Source organism: Canis aureus, chromosome 12 (genome assembly GCF_053574225.1).
Source record: "Canis aureus isolate CA01 chromosome 12, VMU_Caureus_v.1.0, whole genome shotgun sequence".
In the NCBI taxonomy this organism is placed as follows: Eukaryota; Metazoa; Chordata; class Mammalia; order Carnivora; family Canidae; genus Canis; species Canis aureus.
The window spans coordinates 27775626-27798256 of NC_135622.1; the positions used below are offsets into that span (position 1 = coordinate 27775626).

The 22631-nt window shown below is 44.2% G+C and overlaps 1 pseudogene; it reads left to right on the top strand.

The window, feature by feature from the left end:
* The first annotated feature begins 1144 nt into the window (after positions 1-1144).
* On the top strand, positions 1145-5747 carry LOC144324543 (sal-like protein 4 pseudogene; annotated as a pseudogene).
* The last annotated feature ends 16884 nt before the right edge of the window (positions 5748-22631 follow it).

Below are 22631 nucleotides of genomic sequence, written 5' to 3' on the forward strand. Positions count from 1 at the left end.
CTAAGAGAAAATATTTGCAAGTCACAAATCTGACATAGAACTTACATAGATAGAACATATATCTAGAAAATACAAAGAACTCTCAAAACTCAACATTCAAAAAACAAAACAATGCAATTAGGAAAGGGCAGAAGGGAATGCCTGGGTGGATCAGTTAACAGTTTGATTCTTGATCTCAACTCAGGTCTTGATCTCAGGGTCATAAGTTCAAGCCCCACATTGGGGCTCTGCAATAGGTATGGAGGAAAGAAAGAACAGATAAGAGGGAGGCAGGGCAGGATAGCAGAGGAGTAGGGTTCCTAACCCCCCCCCCTCAAAAAAAAATTACCTAGATAACTTTCAAATCATCCTGAAAACCTACAAATTCGACCTGAGATTTAAAGAGAGAACAGCTGGAACACTACAGAGAGAAGAGTTTGTGCTTCTAAAGGTAGGAAGGTGGAAAAAAATAAGAAAATAAAAAGGAATCAAGTGGGGGAGGGGCCCCGCGAGGAGCTGGGCTAAGGCCCCCAGCGAGAGCCTCCAGGACAGGAAAGCCCAGCCCCGGAGAAGCAGGAACTTTAAAAATACCCCCGGATTCTTCCCGGAGGGAGAGGCGCTCAGCGGGGAACCCGGGCAGCACCGCTGTAGGGGCAGTGGAGCGCCCAGTCTCCCAGGGTCACTAACGGAGGAGGTGCACCCCGGGGAGAGCGCGCCGCACCCCGTGGGCCGAGCTCGGTGAAGGGCTGGAGCGCCCGGCGGGGCCTCGGGAGCAGCTGGGGGTGGGGGTGGGGCCCCAGCGGAGGAGGCTGCACCCTGCTGCCCTCGGGAGCCGGAGCCCCGGGAGCGCGATTCCAGCAGCGCAGGCCCCAGATCCCAGGGCACCGGGGACAGAGCCCAGGATCCGACGCTCCCCCTCCCTGGAACAGGCGGAGGCGGGGAGGGCACAGGACACTGAGGACACACCTGCCACTAGGCGCCCCCAAGCTGTGCAGATCAGCGCTCCCGCCCCGGAGGATCCAGGCCGGTGTGGACTGGGAGACTGCGGTAGTTACTGCGGGAGCTGACGCCAGGGCTGGAGAGCTGGCCGCCGCCAGTGTGCTTGTTCCTCCTGGGGTCAACCTGTGCCTGGGACAGAGTGGGGCCACCAGGGAACAGGGGCCTCATGGGGTAAACAGCTCCCACTGAGTCCAGCACCTGGCCAGGAGGGTGGGACAGCTCCCGTAGGTGCACACACCTGAGACTCAGCACAGCAGGCCCCTCCCCCAGAACACCAGCTGGAAGGACAGGGGAAGAGCAAGTCTTGACCAAGCAGCGCTGGAAAGCTCCATGGGAAGTCGAGGTATTTACAGTATATAGAACCAGAGGGTACCCCTCCTTTTTTTTTTCTTTTTTTTCCTTCCTTTTTCCAGTACAACTCATTTTTAGCCACTCTGCACTAAGCAAAATGATAAGAAGAACTCACCAAAAAAGAAACAATCAGAAAGTACTCTCTGCCAGAGTTACAGAATTTGGATTACAACTTAATGTCAGAAAGCCAATTCAGACGCACAGTTATAGAGCTACCGGTGGCTCTGCAAAAAAGCATAAAGGATTCAAGAGACTTCATCACTGCAGAATTTAGATCTAATCTGGCTAAAATTAAAAATCAATTAAATGAGATGCAATCCAAACTGGAGGTCCTAACAACGAGGGTTCACGAGGTAGAAGAACAAGTGACATAGAAGACAAGTGGATGGCAAGGAAGGAAGCTGAGGAAAAAAAGAGAAGGACAATTAAAAGACCATGAGGATAGGTTAAGGGAAATAAATGACAGCCTCAGAAGGAAAAATCTACATTTAATTGGGGTTCCAGAGGGCGCCAAGAGGGACAGAGGGCCAGAAAGCATATTTCAACAAATCATAGCTGAGAACTTCCCTAATTTGGGGAGGGAAACAGGCATTCAGATCCAGGAGATAGAGAGGTCCCCTCCAAATCAATAAAAACTGTTAAACACCTCAACATTTAATAGTGACACTTAAAAAAAAATAGTGACACTTGCAAATTCCAAAGATAAAGAGAAAATCCTTAAAGCAGTGAGAGACAGGAGATCCCTAACTTATATGGGGAGAAATATTAGATTAACAGCAGACCTCTCCACAGAGACCTGGCAGGCCACAAAGGGATGGCAGGATATATTCAGGGTCCTAAATGAGAAGAACATGCAGCCAAGAATACTTTATCCAGCAAGGCTCTCATTCAGAATAGAAGGAGAGATAAAGAGCTTCCAAGATAGGCAGAAACTGAAAGAATATGTGACCACCAAACCAGCTCTGCAAGAAATATTAAGGGGGACTCTGTGAAAGAAAGAGGATGCCCAAAAATAATCCACAAAAACAGGGACTGAATAGGTATTATGATGACACTAAATTCATATCTTTCTATAGTAACTCTGAACATGAATGGGCTTAATGATCCCATCAAAAGATGCAGGGTTTCAGATTGGATAAAAAAGCAAGACCCATCTATTTGTTGTCTACAAGAGACTCATTTTAGACGTAAGGACACCTACAGCCTGAAAATGAAAGGTTGGAGAACCATTTACCATTCAACTGGTCCTCAAAAGAAAGCAGGGGTAGCAATCTTCATATCAGAAAAATTAAAGTTTATCCCAAAGACTCTAGTAAGAGATGAAGAAGGACACTATATCATATCATATCACATACTATATCTATCCAACAAGGGGACCTAACAATCATAAATATTTATACCCCTAATGTGGGAGCTGCCAAGTATATCAATCAATTAATGACCAAAGTAAAGACATACTTAGATAATAATTCACTAATACTGGGTGACTTCTATACGGCACTTTCTGCAAATGACAGATCTTCTAAGCACAACATCTCCAAAGAGATAAGAGCTTTAAATGATACACTGGACCAGATGGATTTCACAGATATTTACAGAACTTTACATCCAAACGCAGCTGAATACACATTCTTCTCAAGTACACATGGAACTTTCTTCAGAATAGACCACATACTGGGTGGGTCACAAATCAGGTCTCCACCTGTACCAAAAGACTGGGATTGTCCCCTGCATATTTTCAGACCACAATGCTTTGAAACTTGAACTCAATCACAAGAGGAAATTTGGAAGAAATTCAAACACGTGGAAGTTAAAGACCATCCTGCTAAATGATGAAAGGGTCAACCAGGAAGTTAGAGAAGAATTACAAAGATTCATGGAAACTGATGAGAATGAAGATACAACCATTCAAAATCTTTGGGATACAGCAAAATCAGTCCTGAGAGGGAAATACGCAATACAAGCATCCCTCAAAAAAATGGAAAAAAACTCAAATACACAAGCTAACCCCACACTTAAAGGAACTGGAGAAAGAATAGCAAATAAAACCTACACCAAGCAGAAGAGAGTTAATAAAGATTTGAGCAGAACTCAGTGAAATAGAGATCAGAAGAACTGTAGAACAGATCAACAAAACCAGGAGTTGGTTCTTTGAAAGAATTAATAAGATAGATAAACCATTAGCCAGCCTTATTAAAAACAAAAGAGGGGAGTGGGCAAATAACCGAGGCTCTCCAGGTGGCCAGATGCTCGCACCACATCAAGGCGCAAGCAGGCGAAACCCCAGCACATCAACTTGGAGGAGGACCAGGGTGAGCAGCCACCGCAGCAGCCGGCCCTGGAGTTTGCAAATGTGGCCACAGCAGTGCCAGCGGCGGGGGAGCTGGGTGCTCCAATGAACCACCATAGGGAACAGCAGTGAAGCCAACAAGGATGGAATGACTGCAAAGAGGACTCGGTGGGAGGAGACTCACATCTGTGAGAAATGCTTGCAAAGTTCTTCGGCTTCTCGGAGTTCTTAGAACATAAGAAAAATTGCACAAAAAATCCACCTGTGCTCATCATGAACAACAGCGAGGGGCTAGTGCCTCCGGAAGACTTCTTGGGGCCGCGCTCAGCCACCCTCCACACAGTCCAGGCAGTAAGGATGGTCACAGGGAGGATGGCGGCAGCTTGAGGGAGCTGAAGGAGAAGCTGGGTGCTGAATCTGTCATGTACCTGAAGACTGAGACCGCCCAGCTGACCACGTCCCAGGACATAAGCTATTTACCAAAGGCAAAGTGACACTAACGTCACTCTGCAAGCACTGCAGGGCACCAAGGTGGCAATGAATCAGTGCAGCACTGAGGCACCACCAGCCCCTGTACCCGGCGCAGGGCTCAGCATCCCATGGGTCCCAGAGCAGATCCTGTGCCTGCAGCAGCAGCTGCTGCAGCAGATCCAGCTCACTGAGCAGATCCGTGTGCAGGTGAACATGTGGGCCTCGCATGCCCTCCACTTGGGCATGGCGGGAGCAGACACCCTTAAGACCCTGGGCAGCCACATGTCCCAGCAGGTTTCCACGGCCATGGCCTTGCTCAGTGAGAAAGCCGGCAGCCAGGGCCTGTCTCTGGACACCTTGAAACCAGCCAAGCTACCTCACACAAACATCCCTTCCACTGCCAGCTCCCAGGGGCTGGCGCCCTTCGCCCTGAAGCCTGACAGGTCGAGGGTTCTGCCGAACAGCATGTCGCGCCTTCCTGGTGCTTTGCTACCTCAGGCCCCAGGCTCTGTGCTCTTCCAGAGCTCTTTCTCCACCGTGGCATTAGACCTGTCCAAGAAAGGGAAGGGGAAGCCACCGAATGTATCCCCAATGGAGGCCAAACCGAAAGACAAGGCCATCCTCTGCAAACACAAGTATAAGTACTGTAGCAAGGTTTTGGGGACCGATAGCTCCCTGCAGATCCACCTTCGCTCCCATACTGGAGAGAGACCCTTCGTGTGCTCTGTGGCCACCAGTTCACCACCAAGGGCAACTTCAAGGTGCACTTTCATCAACCTCCCCAGGTGAAGGCCAACCTCCAGCTCTTTGCCAAGTTCCACAATAAAATGATGGCAGGCAATGGCATTCCCTATACACTCTCTGTATCTGTCCCCATAGATGAATCAAGTCTCTCTTTAGATAGCAAACCTGTCCTTGTAATAGGGCCCCCCTGTCTAGGGCTACCTCAGAATCTCTCTTCAGGGACTAACCCCAAGGACCTCATGGGCGGCCCACTGCCCAACGACCTGCAGCCCGGGCCTTCCCCGGAAAGTGAGGATGGATCCCTAGTGGGAGGGGTGGGCAAACCACACTTCCCCAAGGGTTGATGGCTTCCAAGGGAGTGGGACCCCTGAGCCAGGGTCGGAGACCCTGAAATTACAGCAGCTGGTGGAGAACATCGAGAAGGCCACCACCAACCCCAACGAATGTCTCATTTGCCACCGGGTCTTGAGCTGCCAGAGCTCCCTCAAGATGCATTACCACCCCCACACATGGGGTGAACGATAGCTTGGCACACCATAGGAGGAAGCTGGCCATCAAGAATACCATGACTTTGTTAGGAACTGATGGAAACAGAGTCCCTGAGATGTTTCCAAAGGAAATCCTGGCCCCTTCGGTGAACATGGACCCTGTCGTGTGGAACCAGTACACCACCATGCTCAATGGAGGTCTGGCCATGAAGACCAATGAGATCTCTGTGATCCAGAGTGGGGGTATTCCTACCCTCCCAGTCTTCCTGGGAGCCACCTCCATTGTGAACAACACCACCATTTTCAAGATGGATGGCTCCCAGTCTGCCACCTGTGCTGCAGTGGAAAAACTAAGTGCTGCCGACAGTGTCCCCAAACACCAATTCTCTCACTTCCTCGAAGAAAATAAGATTGCAGTCAGCTAAGCTCTTTGTTGAGGGAGAAATGCAGGCAGAATGACCTCTAGAACTCTACTACTTTTCTTTTCTTTTCCTTGTTAAAAGAACCCATCTCCTCCTGTTTTTCTTATTGATGTGCAAATGACGTTTACAGTGTGATCACAACCTCAGGCAAGTTCTACAATCAGATGTTGTTATGCTGCTTTGCAAAGAAAAACAATTGAAAAATAAAAAAAAATTGAAACAGAAAAAAAATACTAAAACATATACAAACTAGAATTTTTTTTCTTTAATTTTGGAAAGAAGCGGGTCTTGCAAAATAGCTTTGTTACTTGCGACAAACTGTATACATAAAACCTTTGTACAACCGAGAGTAACTATTTCCAAGGACTATCCTCCTATTTAAAGTTGGAACTTACTGAACTACAATGGACAACTGTTAGCCTAATTGGGGGAGGGGGTACTGTATACTTCCCTGGTGACTGTATGTGGGTACGTGGACAAGATCTGGCATCTGTTTAGGGACCTGTTTTGTATGACCCCCCCCCCCATTCCTGTACCCATCCTTCCTTTCTCTTTTTCTTCAATGTACTTTTTTTTTTCTTTAAACTAAGATTGTAGAATTACAAAATTCCTTCAACCTTGGGACCTTAGGTAGGATACCCTCAAATGGACTGGTTTAGTCCTTAGAGAGTCAATGCATGTTGCTGCTTATTTAAATAGAGTTCATTCAGAGCCCCAAGAGTGCCAATGTATACTCCCTATGCTTTCCAGATGCCTCCTTCCTGAGCCACCAGGAGGGCTAGGCACCTAAGCAGGGATCCTCAGGTGACTTAATTTGGCCCGCCAGTGCCTACTCAATCAAAGACCTGAGTTTTCCTTCTTGAAGAAACTCATGGAAAGGGCATATTTCTTACAGGTTCACATACTACTTTGTACAAAAAAAATGTCCTTGGTGCAGCTTATGCCAACTTAGTATGAAGCTTGTTCTAGAGTATTGCATGAAGGCTACGATGTTCGAACAGGCAAGTCATGGCTGTGAAAGCTTTAATTTATCTACCTCATTTATTTTTTATTTTTATAGCCATAGTGTATATTTTCCTATTTTATGACCGCCGAAATATTATGAGGCCCTGTCTTAAACCTGAGTTGATGTGTGGTGGGAGCAGCTGGACGTTGAAGTTTTTTCATGATTCTTTTTTTTTTAAACCTTCCCCCCCCCCTTTTTGTATATGTAATGATGAAACATCCTCTGATGGTTGAACAAGGAAGGAGAAAGAAAGACCTTAATTTCCTAGTGAAGAATCTCCTTCTTTGGGGAAAAGTAGATCAAGACTCTTAACAAAAGTTGGTCTGTGTTATTGCACCTGACCTTAGGATCCAAAAAAATTTTTTTTATCATGTTGTGCCTTTCGTTCTGGAATAGTAAGTACACAATGCTAGTACCTGTTTACACTGTGAAATGGATATTGTTACAGAGAACACACCAGAGACTTTCTCCCTGTTAAGCAAATCATGCTCATGTGAATGTATGATCTGTGGAGGAATCCCCTGTAGTTTTTACCTGCTGATGTTGTCTGTCTTGTTGGAGAATAAATTTTGGATGCTCTTTTTTCTTTCCCCCCGCAAAGAGAGAGAGAGAGAGAGAGAGAGAGAGACAGAGAAAGGCCTCAATTTAATAAAATCATGAATGAAAAAGGAGAGATCACAACCAATACCAAGGAAAGACAAATGATTTAAAAAACATATTATGAACAACTATATGCCAATAAAGTAGGCATATATTTCCAGAAGAAATAGATGCATTTCTGGAAAACCACAAACTACCAAAACTGGAACAGGAAGAAACAGAAACCCTGAACAGGCCGATAAGCAGGAGGAAATTGAAGCAGTCATCAAAAACCTCCCAAGACACAAAAGTCCAGGGCCAGATGGCTTCCCAGGGGAATTCTATCAAACGTTTAAAGAAGAAACAATACCATTCTACTAAAGCTATTCCAAAATATAGAAAGAGATGGAATACTTCCAAACTCGTTTTATTAGGCCAGCATCACCTTAATTCCAAAACCAGACAAAGACCCCACCAAAAAGGAGAATTATAGACCAATATCCCTGATGAACACAGATGTAAAAATTCTCAATAAGATACTAGCCAATAGGATCCAACAGTACATTAAGATGATTATCCATCATGACCAAGTGGGATTTATCCCAGGGATGCAAGGCTGGTTCAACACTCGTAAAGCAATCAATGTGATTGATCATATCAACAAGAGAAAAAACAAGACCCATATGATCCTCTCAATAGATGCAGAGAAAGCATTTGACAAAATACAGCATCCATTCCTGATCAAAAATCTTCAGAGTGTAGGGAGAGAGGGAACATCTTAAAAGCCATCCACGAAAGCCCACAGCAATTATAATTCTCAATGGGGAAACACTGGGAGCCTTTCCCCAAAGATCAGGAACAACAGGGATGTCCACTCTCACCACTGCTATAGTACTAGAAGTCCTAGCCTCAGCCATCAGGCAACAAAAAGAAATAAAAGGCATTCAAATTGGCAAAGAAGAAGTCAAACTCTCCCTCTTCATAGATGACATGATACTGTACATAGAAAACCCAAAAGACTCCACCCCAAGATGGCTAGAACTCATACAGTAATTTGGCAGTGTGGCAGGATACAAAACCAATGCCCAGAAATCAGTGGCATTTTTATACACTAACAATGAAACTGAAGAAAGTGAAATTAAGGAGTCGATCCCATTTACAATTGCACCCAAAAGCATAAGATACCTAGGGAAAAACCTAACCAAAGAGATAAAGGATCTATACCCTAAAAACTACAGAACACTTTTGAAAGAAATTGAGGAAGACACAAACAGATGGAAAAATATTCCATGCTCATGGATTGGAAGAATTAATATTATGAAAATTTCAATGCTACCCAGGGCAATTTTCACGTTCAATGCAATCCCTATCAAAATCCCATGGACTTTCTTCAGAGAGTTGGAACAAATCATCTAAATATTTGTGTGGAATCAGAAAAGACCCCAAATAGCCAAGGGAATATTGAAAAGGAAGACCAGAGCTGGGGGCATCATGATGCCGGATTTCAAGTTGTAGTACAAAGCTGTGATCATCAAGACAGTGTGGTACTGGCACAAAAACAGACACATAGATCAATGGAACAGAATACAGAACCCAGAAATGGGCCCTCAACTCTATGGTCAACTAATATTCGACAAAGCAGGAAAGACTGTCCACTGGAAAAAGGACAGTCTCTTCAATAAGTGGTGCTGGGAAAATTGGACATCCACATGCAGAAGAATGAAACTAGACCATTCTCTTACACCATACACAAAGATAAACTCAAAATGGATGAAAGATCTAAATGTGAGGCAAGATTCCATCAAAATCTTAGAGGAGAACACAGGCAACACCCTTTTTGAACTTGGCCATAGCAACTTCTTGCAAGATACATCCATGAAGGCAAGAGAAACAAAAGCAAAAATGAATTATTGGGACTTCATCAAGATAAAAAGCTTCTGCACAGCGAAAGAAACTCAAAGACAACCTACAGAATGGGAGAAGATATTTGCAAATGACCTATCAGATAAAGGCCTAGTATCCAAGATTTATAAAGAACTTATCAAACTCAACAGCAAAGAAACAAACAATCCAATCATGAAATGGGCAAAAGACATGAACAGAAATTTCACCAAAGAAGACATACACATGGCCAACAAGCACATGAGAAAATGCTCCGCATCACTGGCCATCAGGGAAGTACAAATCAAAACCACAATGAGATACCACCTCACAGCAGTGAGAATGGGGAAAATTAACAAGGCAGGAAACAACAAATGTTGGAGAGGATGTGGAAAAAGGAGAACCCTCTTGCACCATTGGTGGGAATGTGAACTGGTGCAGCCACTCAGAAAACAGTGTGGAGGTTCCTCAAAGAGTTAAAAATAGATCTGCCCTAGACCCAGCAATTGCACTGCTGGGGATTTACCCCAAAGATATAGATGCAGTGAAATGCTGGGACACCTGCACCCCGATGTTTCTAGCAGCAATGTCCACAATAGCCAAACAGTGGAAGGAGCCTCGGTGTCCATTGAAAGATGATGGATAAAGAAGCTGTGGTCTATGTATACAATGAAATATTACTCAGCCATCAGAAATGACAAATACCCACCATTTGCTTCAATGTGGATGGAACTGGAGGGTATGATGCTGAGTCCAAATAAGTCAATTGGAGAAGGACAAACATTATATGGTGTCATTCATTTGGGGAATATAAAAAAATAGTGAAAGGGAATAAAGGGGAAAGGAGAGAAAATGAGGGGGAAATATCAGTGAGGTTAACAGAACATGAGAGACTCCTAACTCTGGGAAACGAACAAGAAGTAGTGGAAGGGGAGGTGGGCAGGGGTTGGGGTGACTGGGTGATGGGCACTGAAGGGGGCACTTGACGGGATGAACACTGGGTGTTATGCTATATGTTGGTAAATCGAACTCCAATAAAAAATACAGAAAAAAAGAAAAGAAAAAAAAGAAAGTGGGCTAAAGATATGGACAGTCATTTCACCAAAAATAATAAGCAAATGACAGTAAACAAATGAAAATATATTAAACAGCATTAGCCATTAGAAAAATGCAAATTAGGGATCCCTGGGTGGCGCAGCGGTTTGGCGCCTGCCTTTGGCCCAGGGCGCGATCCTGGAGACCCGGGATCGAATCCCACGTCGGGCTCCCGGGGCATGGAGCCTGCTTCTCCCTCTGCCTGTGTCTCTGCCTCTCTCTCTCTCTCTCTCTCTGTGACTATCATAAATAAATAAATAAATCTTTAAAAAAAAAAAAAAAGGCAAATTAAAACACCACTGAGATATCACCCCTTACATTTCATGATGGCAAGAATAAAAAAAAAAAATAGTGATAACACCAAATCCTTGCAAATATGTAGAGAAACTGGATCACTCATACATTGTGATAGAAATATAAAATGGCACAGCCACTCCGAAAAAATGTTTGGCAGTTCCTTTTAAAACAAAAAATGAACCTACCATATGACCCAGAAATCGCACTCTTGGGCATATTTCCCAGAGAAATGAAGATTTAAGTTCACACAAAAACCTACACACTGATGTTTTGTGGTGGCTTTATTCATAATGGTCCCCAAATTGAAAACTATCCAAATGTCCTTCAAGAGGACATTAAACAAACTGTGACTAGTTAAACAAACTCTGGTACATCCATATCATGAAATACTACTCAGCAATAAAAAGGAAAGAACTACTGATATACCCAACAACCTGAATGAACCTCAAGGAAATTACCGAGTGAAGAAAAGCCAATTTCAAAAGAATACTTTTTCATGGTTCCATTTATATAACATCCATTAAATAACATAATTATAGAGATGGGGAACAGATCAGTAGTAGCCAAGAGTTAAGGATGAGGGTAACAAGGTGGGTATGTCTATAAAGAGGGAGATGTGTGGAGTGGCACAGTTCAGTATCTTGATTTTGGTGCTTACATGGAGCTACACATGTAATAAAATGACATAGAGCCGCAGATATACACAAATGAGTGTGTGTGTAACTGGTGAAATCTGAATAAACTCTGTGGATTGTACCAATATCAGTTTCCTGGTTTTGCCATTGTACAGTAAGAATGCAAGATGTTAACACTGGGAGAAACAGGCTAAAGAGTACTCAGAACTTCCCTGTATACTCCTTTGCACCTTCCTGCCAACCTATAATTATTTCTAAATAAAACATTTTCTTAAAAGGCTATGCCATTTAATTTTAAAAGGCCTCTTTTACTATTGGAATTCATATTTCTCTACAATGATCAAGATGCAGTGCTAGTAGTCCCTGGCCTCCCAGAGTTCACAGTTCCTACTGATTTGTTCTGTAACCCTGGCCAAGCTACTTCTCTTCTCTGGCCTTCCATTTCCCATCTTTGAAATGAAAACTGAATGACTGTTAAAAAAACTCTTGCAGTTCTTGATATGAAAGCCCTCAGATGGCCTGAAAGGGCTGCCATGTAATATAAATGTGGGCTTTTTATGAGACAGAGGGCAAAAACCAAGGCATGACCCCTAAGGACACATGGAAACGAGGACCATTATACATCTGTTCTGGGCCCTAGAGCCCAACTGGTATTGCCCCTGGTGGAGTATGAAGACAATGTGGGTTTATAGAAAACATGTGAGTGGAACTCCAGAGGGAGAAATAAGAAAGATGTGGGAGTAGTGCCAGTCCCCACTTGAATCGGCTACATGTATATATGGCTACAAAAGACTCAGCTGCAAGCCAGACTCACCCTGCCCTCTCCAGTGCCCACCAGGTGGCAGGATTTGGTCACCGTCCAAGCTGGTACCCAGATACTGACCTACTGAAGGCATCTCTTCCAGTCTCATGGCTTCAAATACCACTTCTTAGCCAATGATGTCCATGTTCACATCTTAGCTCTCATCTCTCCCATGGAATCAAGACTTGTTTGTCTAACTGCCAATCTCACATTGATATTTGGAATCTCAAACAATAAATGGCCAAAACCAAACTCTTGCCTCCTAGTCATCCAAACGTGCTTCTTCCAAATCTTCTCCCTCAGGAATCAGCACACCTGGCCTGCCATTCCTCTATAGTCTATTAACGAGTCGTGGTGACTCCACCTTCCAAGATATATCTCAACTGTCCATATCGCTCAGGCCCCATTGCTACTGCCCCACCCCAAGGGTAGGGCTCTTCTGCTCATCCCCGGACCTGAGTCCCTGCTTTATCCCTGTAAAAGATGATCCTTTTACAGTGTAAATTAGGTCCTGTCATTCCCCAGCTTAAAACCCTGCAATGGTTTCCTATCTCATTTAAAATAAAATCTACATTCTTCACCCTGGCTAATAAGGCCCCATCTACTTCTCTAACTTCATCACCCCCCTCTCCCTCACTCTCTGTGCTACACAGGCCTCCTTCAGGTCTTCCGACATGGCAGAGCGTTTGCACTCACTAATGCCTATACCCAAAGCAGAGGCTCCTCACCAGATATTATCATACCTGGCTCCTTCTCATGGGCACCCCTCAGACTTTCCCTGACCAACCTCTCCCAGGTTACAGGTTACATACCCACTGCCCTCCCCAACATCATTTGTTTCATTTTCTTCATAGACTATGTCACTATCAGAATATTTTCCTAATTTATTATTCTTAACTTGTCCCTTGCTGTCTACCATGGGAACATAAGCTATATGTGTACAGGCACCTAGTCCACCTCATCACTCCAGTGGCTATAACATAACCTGTTACACAACAGATGTTCAGTAATATTTGTTGAATGAATGACTTACCAGAGGCCCGCTATGCTTCCCTGGCTGTGTAAATATGTTTTTCCTGGTTTCCTAACAGACAACAGTTCTCCCCCTGTGACCACAGCCCCACCTTGCTTTACTAGACTGAACCCTGACACTCAGGCTCACTAGTTTCTTACTCTTGGAAGCTGAATCCTGGTCCTCAAACCTTCAGCCAATAGCTGAGATCCAGTTTCCAAACAGATGACCTAAAATGGGACCTTGGCATCACCCTGCCATAGTCTGGAGGGCTAAAGAGCTCCCAGCCCTCTGTAGCTTATTGTTCAGGCCCTAGCTTACATGTTTGTTTTTAAGGAAGGCTGTCCTCATTATGCCCCTAAAGCGCCCCCCCCCTAAAGAGAGAGAGAATATGCTCAGCACCCACCCATAGGAAGAGGAGAAGTTGCTAATTAGATGCTCTGACATGCACTGGGGTGCTTTTGACCAGGGAGTCAGCTAATAGCCCATGGCTATGCCCATGTCCACCCACTCTCTGTACAGACAGAATGGGCCCCCTTGCCATTGTGGAGTACTCTGAGGAAGGCCATGGTTCCTGAGACAGATTCTGGCCATATTCTCCCTCAAAAAAGAAGGTCCAGCCATCCTCCTTTCTTCTTTTTGTTTCCTCTCACAGGTAGTAAATGCACCTGGTCAGAGCCTTCTGGAAGAAGCCCAGCAGTCCATCACACTTTCTCCAAAACAACTCTCATCCACGTGGCTGGCTTAATTATTTCACATACCTAACCATCCACAATCTTATGGGAGGAAATGAGTGAGGCCCTTCTCCAGCCTTAAGCTAATCCATAGGCCCCCCACCCCCAACAAGATACCACAAGAGCTCTACATTGAGTGCCCTCAGATGCTTCTCCAATCCTTTACAGAATTAGTCCTTTGTTCTCTGGTAAGCTATTATAATTTGCACATATAAATTCCTCCATAGGGACACAGGCAGGAAGGAGAGGTATGTAGTAGGGTTTAGCCACCAAGTCCTACCCCTAAAACTTCACTAAACAAAGTACAGAGCACATGGTAGGTACCAAACATATATCCATTGATTGAGTTCAAGTAGAGAAGATAACATAACCTAAGATCCTAGGGGTAGGAAGATCCCAGGCTTGGTTGGAAAGACCAGAATTGGGCTGCATGGCTGAGAAAGCTCCACCCAGCACCCTAGTGACAAAGTCACCCCATGAAGTTTAGAGATTTCTAGAGGTTGCTATTTCATCACACTCTTCTGCAGGCTGACCCTTCCTCTTCCACTTGCTATTATGAAAAGCTTTTTCTCCTCCCGCCTGTGTGTGAGAACCCCTACTGCAACCAGTACATAGGAGTTTTACTGTCACCTCTGCCCAGTAGTCCAGGGGGTGTGGCTAGTTTAAGGACATCTAAAGTTTGCTTGTCTGCTAACTCACTGTTTGTTTTGGGAAACCTAACCACATCTCTGGTCTTTTTCCAAACATCAACTTCCTCATTTCCTTCATCCCTTATGAGTTACAGCATCTCTTCTCAGTAACTTGTCCCAAGGCCCAAATCCAGTGTTAATAAAAATTATTCCTTTGGGGGCACCTGGATGGCTCAGTTGGTTGAGTGTCCAACTCTTGATTTAGGCTCAGATCATGATCTCAGAGTCATGGGATCGAGCCTTACATGGGGCTCTGTGCTCAGCACTGGGTCTGCTTGTTCTCCCTCTGCTACTCCCTCTGCTCTCTCTCACAAATAAATAAATAATTAAAATCTTTAAAAAGTATTATTTTGTAACTTTTCAATCTTATTTTTTAAGTTATTATTTTATAATTCTCTTTAGTAAGAGCACCTAAGTGAAGATTATTTTCATCTAAGAAAGGTTAAAACTCAAAGATGTGACCATGGTCTGAAGATTCCTGTTAAAATGGCTAGAAAGAAGAAGTAATACAACAGTCTAGAAATATGTTAACAGTGACTGCTTTTGAAAGATGGGGTTATGATTATTTTTTTCCATTTTTCCACACTTTCCAATTCTCTGCAAAGACCTTATATTACTCTGATAACCAGGACCAAATCTAAATATTTAAAAAGACCAACACTCACACATGGAAACTAGGGTAGAAAAGAAACTGTTAAAAGGCCAGAAATGACACTTATTGTGAGAAGAAAATGGGGATCTGAGGGGATGGAAATGTTTCTTCTAGGTTTCCTCTATGCTAGGTTTTTTAAGTTTCTATGCTTTACGCTAGGTTTCCAAAGTTTCTCAATGAGCCTTACTGCCTTTAATAATAAAGTATCAAACAAACACTATATGTATGAGAAATCAAATTCATGAAGAAGGGGAGAAGATCTTCAAGGTATCTTACCAGATGTTCCACTTCCATGAATTCATATTAACAGAATATGGTGTAATAAGACCAGCAAAACACACAATTGTTGCAAAATCAGGGAAACCCACTTCACATCACCCCTTGGCCTTCCAGTCCAGTGTCATAACCGAAAACACACATCGTGGTTGATCGTGTGTCACAAATTAGAATGACAAGGCAAGAAAAGAGAAACAAAAACTCTCTGATTAACTAATGGGAGACAACACAAATGGCCTGGGTCACTCCATAGTGCTGATCTACAAAAATGAGGAAGAAGTAGCCTTTGTGACCACAACAGGAAGGATATTATGCCCTTAATGAACATTTGAATTATGCTCCCCCATTTGCAGATCATTTTCCTGCTTATTATCGTATCTGACCAGTCCTTGAGGTAGCAACACAGATATTATATCTGACAAAAGACTTGTATACAAAATAGATAAAGAATAAAAAGTAAATATGGAACTCTTTTGTAATGATTTTAAGACCCAATTACATTGGAGGCTGGAAGGTTCACTCACATATCCACCAAGAGATTCTCTGCAACACAAGCTGCGTGTCCTATAATTCCATTCAATTCTAACACATCTCCCTGGAGATAGTGTCAGATTCCACAGGTTAAGGGCTTAGTCCCACAAGACTGCTCCCCACTTCAGAGTCCTGTCACAAATAGTAGGTCTCCAGCTTACCCACAACTTCTTTCTGACTTGGCTACAAATCAGGGGTTCCCATGACCCATCCTTGGGTTTGGTTAATCTGCAAGAATGGCTCACAGAACTCTGGAAAACATTTACTTATGTTTACCAATTTATTAAAGGATATGATGAAGGATACAGATGAACAGCAAGATGAAGAGATCGATAGGATGAGGTCTAGGAAGGTCTCGAGCACAAGAGCTTCTGTCCCACTGAGTTGGGATGCATCACCCTCCCAGTGTGGACGTGTTCATCCACCTGGAAGCTCTCCAAACCCTGTGCTATTGTTCTTTTATAAAGGCTTCCAAAAGTAGACATGATCAATTATTAACTCCATTTCCAGCCCCTCTCCCTTCTCTCATGACAAACCTTTCTAGTGACCATTTTTCATTTAGGAGCCCACCCAGAGTAACCTCAATAGAACAAAAGATGCTCCTAGTGTTCTTATCACCTAGGAATTTATAAGGGCTTTAGGAACTCTGTGCCAGTAACCAGGGGCAGAGACCAATGTAAATACTTTCTATTATCTCATACCTTCCAACACAATAAGACAAACCACCAATTTTTTTAAGGATTTATTTATTTTTATTTATGATAGAGAGAGAGAGAGGCAGAGACACAGGAGGAGGGAGAAGCAGGCTCCATGCCAGAAGCCCGACGCGGGACTTGATCCCAGGACTCCAGGATCATGCCCTGGGCCAAAGGCAGGCGCCAAACCGCTGAGCCACCCAGGGATCCCCCACCACCAATTTTTTTAAATAGGCAAAAGATCTGAACAGAAGCTTTATTAAAAAAAATGTGAATAGTCAATAAGTACATGAAAAGATGCTCAACATTGCTAGTAATCAGAAAAAAGAAAATTAGAACCACAATGAGATATCTCTCCATTCTCACTTAGACATCTAACAGTAAATAAAACAAAAAGTGTTGGCAAAGATATGGAACAACTGGAACTCTCACACATGGGTGTAAGGAATACAAAATGGAATAGCTGTTACAAAGAACTCTCTGGCAGTTTTTACTACAAAGTTAAACATATACTTACCATATGACTCAGTGATTCTGGACCTAGCTACTTAACCAAAAGAAATGAAAATATCAGTTCACACGAAGACTGGTGCATTAATGTTCATAATAGCTCTACTCATAATTGTTAACAGTTGGAAACAAATCAAATGTCTATCAATAGTTGAATGGATAGCAAATTATGGTATATCTATAAAATGAAAAACTACTCAGTGATAGAAGGAATTAACTATTGACAAACAAAAAAACACAGCCACATTCTAGAAATAAGCTGAGCAAAAGAAGGCAGACATGAAAGACTACACAATATATTGTTTCATTTATATGAAACTGTAGAAGAAACCAACTGAAACTGCAGTGGCAGAAAGTAGCTGAGTGGTTGCTTGGGGATGGAGTGGCAAGTTGGCTGCAAACAGGCAAAAGGGAACTTTAAGGGGAACATTCCAAGACTTGACTGAAGTATTAGTTTCACAAGATTTTTGTTTGTCAAAACTCACCAAGGTGTACATTTAAAAATGGGTGTTTTATTATATATAAATTATACCTCAATAAAGTAAATTTTTAAGGAAAAATAATATGGCTAAGTGTGACCTCATTTAGGCCAGCAAATAAATAAATGGTATACATGATATGTACTGTGTATACATGCAAAGAAAAGAGTTTAACCTAGAATAATGTCAACCAGCTGATATATGGTTATCTTGGCATTAAGGATTTCATTTGGGAATGAGGAGCTATCAAAGGGGACTTGGAGGGCAGCCCGGGTGGCTCAGTGGTTTAGCACCGCCTTCAGCCCAGGGCCTGATCCTGGAGACCTGGGATCGAGTCCCACTTCGGGCTCCCCTGCATGGAGCCTGCTTCTCCCTCTGCCACTCTCGCTCTCTCTCTCTCTCTCTCTGTGTTTCTCATGAATAAATAAATAAAATCTTTTAAAAACGGCGGGGGACTTGGAGATTCTCTTCTGCAAATTCTGTTTTGTTTGAATTTTGTGGGGAAAAAATACCAAAACACAACTTAGCAGGAGGAGGAGATGGAACCTAAGTGACTTGTGCAGGGAACACTAGAGCAGATGGGATTGACATCTAAGCTTTCTAACTGCATGTGTGGGAATAACCCAAGTCCCAAGTGAGGGCTCAAAAGGAAGATGTTCTCCATCATCTGTTGTTCTTTCTAACAATATGTAAAACCATGTCCAAATGCTATGCAGAAGACTCCCAAACATAAAAAACATTGCCAAATTTCAGTGAGAGCACTTAATGCTATGGTTTCTGATTTCAACTGTTAAAAAATACTTATGTCATTTTTACCATTAACTTTTTCTCAGGATTGGGAAGAGCTGTCTTTCAGTTTCCTCACATCAGCTTTGGCAGGGACAGTGCTCACATAGTCATCTGTCTGAATGCTCTCCACTAACTCCACCTGAGCTGAGGCACCTGCTCAGCCTTCCTAGCCCAACCAGGACTGGTTTTTTTGAGCATTCTAGAACGCTACAACTTAGCCTCAAAAAATCCTGAATCTTACCCCCCCCAAAAAAAAAACCATGAATCATAGCAAATTTCATATCAACTATCTATTAATGCCCATAGACTAGGCACATCTAAAAATGTATTTTCCATTTTAGAATAGTGCTTGGCACGTATAAGCACTATTTATGACAGCAATAAATTGACATAGAGCTGAAATACAAACAGATGCCAAATTTCTCTTAAAATACTTTTGGGGTGGGGGTAGGAGGTGTGAGGGTGTGAGCGCGTGCACACACGCTTCCCATTTCTTTTATTTTTTAATAATAAATTTATTTTTTATTGGTGTTCAATTTGCCAACATACAGAATAACACCCAGTGCTCATCCCGTCAAGTGCCCCCCTCAGTGCCCATCACCCAGTCACCCCCACCCCCCGCCCTCCTCCCCTTCCACCACCCCTAGTTCGTTTCCCAGAGTTAGGAGTCTTTATGTTCTGTCTCCCTTTCTGACATTTTCTACCCATTTCTTCTCTCTTCCCTTCTTCCCACTTCTTTTACTGAGTTTAGCTTTTCTTTACTAAGGTCAGTGGGTAACACCCTGGACTGCTGAACTCATCCAGGTACTTCCTCCGTGGGTACATGACCACTAGGTGGCGGGAGAGAGTCTCGTGCGTGGGGGGAGGGGGCACGGAGTGACCTCCGCTCTGCCCACAGAGCTTTCAAATTAACGTAGATTCTGCTTAAGACCTCCAGAACATGCCTATTTAGTAGATGAAAAGACTATCCTTCAGAGGAAAACTTTTATGACCAATTCATTTTTAAAGACGTTTTATTTACCGGCCCCCTGGGGTCCTTTGCTCTGCTTTGCTTGTGCATTCACTGTTGTTAAAGCAGACTAGCGCCAAGATAACATCTAGCTCACCGTTTAACCACTGTATCCATGTGAAGGATTTGTTTCTGTCACTGCTTCCTTTGGTTTATCTCTCTATAGGGAGAAATTGCTGATACAATGGCAGTTAGCCCAAATCTGGAAATGGAGAACAGGGGAAGCCTTGGTGGCAAGGCAAAGCTGGAGTATTTAACTAAGAATTGTCTCTACATACATCTGCTTATTTTCTTTTGCCCTTCCTTGACCACTCGCTGCAACCCACTCCACCGCCAGCCTCCCAAACTGCCCCAAGAAAAACTGATTTGTTAACTTAAGAAAAGCCAGCTGACAGTGGCTATCTCAGGGATTTCCAAGGGCAACTTTGATTCCATGTGAGATCTGCCTTATGCCCAATTACACCCTTCAAAGCCGCAAGCCTATGTACAACAGCCAGACAACTGCCCACTAGACTAAAATAGGTGCCCTGATGTGAAGAGAGGGGCTCTGGGAGGAACAGGGCCCAGGAACAGCTGTCCAACGCTCTCCTTCTCCAAGCAGAGCCCCGTAACGGGTAGATGGGAAAAAAGAAAAAAAAAAAAAGATCGATTTAGACATCTAAGAGAGCCCAAGGAAGCTGCAAGCCTTATGGGGTCTTCAAATAACAAAAACAGTCACTAGAAAGGTCTGGACAGGTATGCCTGGGTGGCTCAGCAGCTGAGCATCTGCCTTGGACTCAGGGAGTGATCCCGGGGTCCTGGGATAGAGTCCCACATTGGGCTCCCCACAAGGAACCTGCTTCTCCCTCTGCCTCTGGTGTGTGTGTCCCTCATATATTTAAAAAAAAAAAACAAAAACCTTGAGGAGCAGAGCAAGAAGGTGGAGGAATAGGGTCCCCAAGACACCTGTCCCCACCAACTTACCTAAATAACTTTCAAATCATTCTGAAAACCTACAAATTCGACCTGAGATTTAAAGAGAGAACAGCTGGAACACTACAGAGAGAAGAATTTGTGCTTCTAAAGGTAGGAAGGTGGAAAAAAATAAGAAAATAAAAAGGAATCAAGTAGGAGAGGGACCCCACGAGGAGCTGGGCTAAGGCCCCCAGCGAGAGCCTCCAGGACAGGAAAGCCCAGCCCCGGAGAAGCAGGAACTTTAAAAATACCCACCGGATTCTTCCCAGAGGGAGAGGCGCTCAGCGGGGAACCCAGGCAGCACTGCAGGGGGGGCAGAGGAGCCCCCAGGTTCCCGGGGTCACTAACAGAGGAGGTGCACCCTGGGGAGAGCGCGCCACACACCGCAGGCGGACCACGGTAAAGGGCTGGAGCGCCCGGCGGGGCCTGGGGAGCAGCTCAGGGTGGGGGGCTCGGGGCGGAGGGGGCTGCGCCTGCTGCCTTCGGGAGCCGGGCCCCGGGAGCGCATTCCAGCAGCGCAGGCCCCAGATCCCAGGGCACCGAGGACACAGCTCAGGATCTGGCACTCCCCTCGGGACAGGCGGAGGCGGGGAGGACACAGGACAGCGAGGATGCTCCTGCCACCCCGCGCCCCCCGCCCCGAGCTGTGCAGGTCAGAGCCCCCGCCCCGGAACATCCAGGCCAGTGAGGACTGGGAGCTGCAGTAGTTACTCCGGAAGTTGACGCCAGGGCTGGAGAACTGGCCGCCGCCAGTGTGATTGTTCCTCCTGATGTCACCCTGGGCATGGGATGGAGTGGGGCCACCAGGAAACAGGGGCCTCATGGGGTAAACAACTCCACTGAGCCCGAACAGGCAGGGGGAAGGGCAGCTCCCCCAGGTGCACACACCTAAGAATCAGCACAGCAGGCCCCTCACCCAGAACACCAGCTGGAAGGACAGGGGAAGAGCAAATTCTTGACCCAGCAACTGGAAAGTTCCAGGAGAAGTCAAGGGATTTACAGCATATAGAACCAGAGGATACCCCTCCTCTTTTTTTTTCTTCCTTTTTGGAGTACAACTCATTTTTAGTGACTCTGCACTGTGCAAAATGACTAGAAAGAAGAACTCACCAAAAAAGAAAGAATCAGAAACCGTACTCTCTGCCACAGAGTTACAGAATTTGGATTACAATTCCATGTCAGAAAACCAATTCAGAAGCACAATTATAAAGCTACTGGTGGCTTTGGAAAAAAGCATAAAGGATTCAAGAGACTTCATCACTGCAGAATTTAGATCTAATCACGCCAAAATTAAAAATCAATTAAATGAGATGCAATCCAAACTGGAGGTCCTAACGACGAGGGTTCACGAGGTAGAAGAAAGAGTGAGTGACATAGAAGACAAGTTGATGGCAAAGAAGGAAGCTGAGGAAAAAAGAGAAGGACAATTAAAAGACCATGAGGATAGGTTAAGGAAAATAAATGACAGCCTCAGAAGGAAAAATCTACATTTAATTGGGTTCCAGAGGGTGCTGAGAGGGACAGAGGACCAGAAAGCATATTTCAACAAATCATAGCTGAGAACTTCCCTAATTTGGGGAGGGAAACAGGCATTCAGATCCAGGAGATAGAGAGGTCCCCCCTAAAATCAATAAAAACCGTTCAACACCTAAACAATTAATAGTGAAACTTGCAAATTCCAAAGATAAAGAGAAAATCCTTAAAGCAGCAAGAGACAAGAGATACCTAATTTATATGGGGAGAAATATTAGATTGACAGAAGACCTCTACACAGAGACCTGGCAGGCCACAAAGGGCTGGCAGGATATATCCAGGGTCCAAGATCACTTTATCTAGCAAGGCTCTCATTCAGAATAGAAGGAGAGATAAAGAGCTTCCAAGACAGGCAGGAACTGAAAGAATAAGTGACCACCAAACCAGCTCTGCAAGAAGTATTAAAGGGGATTCTGTAAAAGAAAGAGGATGCCCAAAGAAATAATTCACAGAAACAGGAACTGAATAGGTATTATGATGACACTAAATTCATATCTTTCGATAGTAACTCTGAACATGAATGGGCTTAATGATCCCATCAAAAGACGCAGGGTTTCAGATTGGATAAAAAAGCAAAACCCATCTATTTGTTGTCTACAAGAGACTCATTTTAGACGTAAGGACACCTACAGCCTGAAAATGAAAGGTTGGAGAACCATTTACCATCCAACTGGTCCTCAAAAGAAAGCAGGGGTAGCAATCTTCATATCAGAAAAATTAAAGTTTATC